Consider the following 3663-nt stretch of genomic DNA (forward strand, 5'->3'; position numbering starts at 1 on the left):
AGCTTTGAAATGCAATTTCAATCAAGAATATTTGGAGAATATTTGGAGCCTGATTTCCACCAGCAGGCGGGGACTAAAATTAGTCCCGCTGCACTGTGGCTTTGGCCAGTCCCTGAGCACCTGCATGCTTGTCAAGCTGCACCCTTCTCCTTCAACTTCCCACCATTCATTCATCATCACATACTTCTTGAGCTCCTTCTGTGTGTCTGGTGTGGTTCTAGGTACTCAATGGGGCATTAATTGTGAAAAAGACAGACATGGGCCCCTCCTTATAGAGTTTACAATACAGGGCTGACTTTACTACACACTCTCCTACTCTGCCTCTTAAACAGGGCTTTAGCACTGGATGCTTATGAACGTAGTGCCGTCCATATGCAGAGCTAAGTACATAAGCCAAGAATTCTACTGTCATGGAATTATCCACAGGCCCTTCTCATCACATTCCCCTGCCCTTCACTTTTTGTGACATCCCCTCTCTTTGCGAATCTGCCCTGGATATTCATTTTAAGCAGATTTGATGGAGGAAGTTATTAAACAAGAGAAACCTACACAGTGTAATTTCCTCCCCCTTCTGCATCTCCCAGGAATAGACCCTATCACCAATCTCCATCCTACTCAAACAGCTAGAGGGTTGGGCTTTTTCTTGAATGCTGTGGCCCATGCCTTCATAACCAGTCCCCAGTCCCACAGCCTGCACCACTCCCAGAGAGAATGGGGCTCTGTTGTGGATCTATAGGGGAACAGTTCTGTGGAGGGGCAAAACCCCAAGCTGCAGGTAACAGCATACCCAAAAGGCATTGCTGCCCATCAGACATTAGGAGAGGAGCTCTTCCTCTCTCTAGTATGCCTAACTTGGGTCCCAACCATAGCTGAAATGACATAGGTCAAAGAGGTTGTTGACTGCAGTGAACAGGTGATTCTTTAATTATTTATTTTTGGGTCCCATGCATGCTTAGAACTTCACTGCAAGGTTAAAGCAACAGCCCACACAAAAGTTGGCTAAACATGTAAGAGATGGAAAATGTTGATGGTGGCAATCGAATATAAATGTGCATATGGGTGGATTCCGGAAACTGCCGGGCGGTGCACCTGACGTTGAGCCCCAGCAAAATTCTTGACCATATGATCAAACAGGTGGCTTTTGCATATTTAGAAAAGAATGTGGAGCCCACACACCATTGGACTTTAAAAGGTTAAAGAGGAAACCTCTGAGCAGTTCCAGTCAAGGAGGGATGTTTGATAATGAGAAGCAGGAAGGGCCATAGTTATTGTCACCTGGAGGAGGTTTTAAATTCAGGTCGTCGTAAAGACAATAAAAGCCCCGAGAATGACAACCTACAGTATGGATTGTATTTTGCAATGGTAAACCTGTACAAAAATGCAAATGACAAGCTAGACTACTTTATAATGGGTTGCTGATACTCACCTTTGTTAAAGTAAATTAAGATGGAGATTGGACCTGAAGAATCCCTGAGTAGACAAAGCCGGTTAGGGCACATGAGTGACCTTAATCTTGCTACAATTGCAGATGTAAGCAAAACTTGAGCTATCTCTTGTAAATACCTATAGTAAAGAAAACCAGAATGTAAGCTAGACCAATCAGAAAGTCAACAAACTGGGCTGGATGTGGTGGCTCACACCTGTAATCCCAGCACTTTGGGAGGCTGAAGCAGGCAGATCACTTGAGGCCAGGAGTTCGAGACCAGCCTGGACAACATAGTGAGACATCGTCACTACAAAAAATAAACAAAACATTAGCCAGGCTTGGTGGCATGCACCTGTAGTCCCAGCTACTTGGCAGGCTGAGCTGGGAGGATTGCTTGAGCTCTGGAAGTTCGAGGCTGCAGTAAGCCATGATCATGCCACTGTACTCCAGCCTGGGCAACAGAGTGATACTCTGTCTCAAAAAGAAAACAAAAGAAAGTCAGACTGGGCACGGTGGCTCACGCCTGTAATCCCAGCACTTTGGGAGGCCGAGGCAGGCAGTAGATCAGAAGTTTGAGACCAGCCTGGCCAACATGGTGAAATCCCATCTCTACTAAAAATATAAAAATTAGCCAGGAACAACAAAGTGAGACTGTCTCAAAAAAAAAAAAGTGAACACACATAATTATATAACTAGAATTTTTTCCAACATGATAGATCAAATAAGGCAACTGTATAATTGTAACCAATCAATTTTTTTTTTTTTTTTTTGCTTTACTTCTGTGTTTGGTTTGTCCTATAAAAGCCTCCCTCTTGTGTTTCCTTGGTGGAGCTCCTGAGCCACTTCTGGAATTGTTTGCTCAAATACATTCTTTAAAATATTATTGTGCTTCAGTTTACTTTCTTAACACCTCTATTTCCTTTCTCACAAAACAGTGTTGAAGCCCCTTCTCCAGATTTTCTGTTCCAATAAGTACACTTCTTTTCTTGCATATTCTAAGTTCTGCTGATCTTCTGCGTGTTCTACATTGTGTTGTCTTTGATGGTACTCTTGTAAAAAAAAATGATGACACTTGGGCTAGATAATAACATTGAGGGAGATTTGCACCTAGTAGAAGAACACTGTGCTTGGGGAATTCATCAATGGTAGCTTAAAGCTGGAGCAAAGAGTAGGTCTCTCTGGAACTCCAACTCTGTGCTGATGAACATTTACTTGTCAAAGAAAGATGCAAGCAGAGAGTCTCTTGATCAGATTTGCTCATGACCCAAGTGGAGAGGGAGAGCTTGTCCAAATCTATTCACAGAAATACACACAAACTCCTAACCCATACCCTTAACCTGAGACATTGGGATATCAAGAGCTGGAAGAATTGACCTGCTCAAATTCCTGCTATGAAGGGGAGTCCTTGCTGGTTGCAGATCTTGGCTCTTATCTGCTTGATCTCTACTCCAAAGAAAGGGAGGCATACACACTTCTATAGCCCCTCTGTTCTCACTCCAAGTAAGCCCTGGGAGAAAACAATGCCACATAGGTATCGATTTCATTTGAAGATCCTGGGAAAATGAAATTCTTCGTAGAGCTCACTTCATTTTAAAGCTGTACATACCAGTCTCACTTTTAGGTCTAAAGGAAGTTGGTGTAACAAAATACAATTTGAACACGAATATTAGCGTTCTTACTATAATTATTTGTTCAATAACAAGACATTGTTCTCAGGATATTCTTTAGGTCAATCTTGTCACTGACAAATCCATCGCTGAGGATATAGGCAAAGAAGGACAAAGTAACTGTGAACAAACAATGCTGGCTTCTCTAAAATGGCCTGACCTTCAGCTGCCTTCCAGCCCAAACACCCTAGATTTATAAAATTCAGATATAACATCACTTCTTAGTTTTAGAGGGTATCTTAATAAAGTTCCTTGAAGTTTTGGCCTACTCAGCACTTTTTAAAGAACATTCAAGCAACACATTCACTTTGCTTTTGGAAAATAGTCCATGAATTCACTTTGCTTTCGGAAAATAGTCCATGAATGATGCCTGTCCAAACCAAGGAGCACTGCCCAGTGTGGTTGCAACCTCTTGCTAAGAAAGCAGCAAATTTTCTGAATATATTGAACGGGACCCTCCCACTTTTCTTTTAGTAACTTAGTTCATTTGGTCTAGAAAGTCCTTGGGTTGAGGACACACGGATGCACACATTCCCCCTCTCTCTCTGTCTTTCTCTCCTCCTCTCTCTT

Source organism: Pan troglodytes, chromosome X (assembly GCF_028858775.2).
Source record: "Pan troglodytes isolate AG18354 chromosome X, NHGRI_mPanTro3-v2.0_pri, whole genome shotgun sequence".
NCBI lineage: Eukaryota > Metazoa > Chordata > Mammalia > Primates > Hominidae > Pan > Pan troglodytes.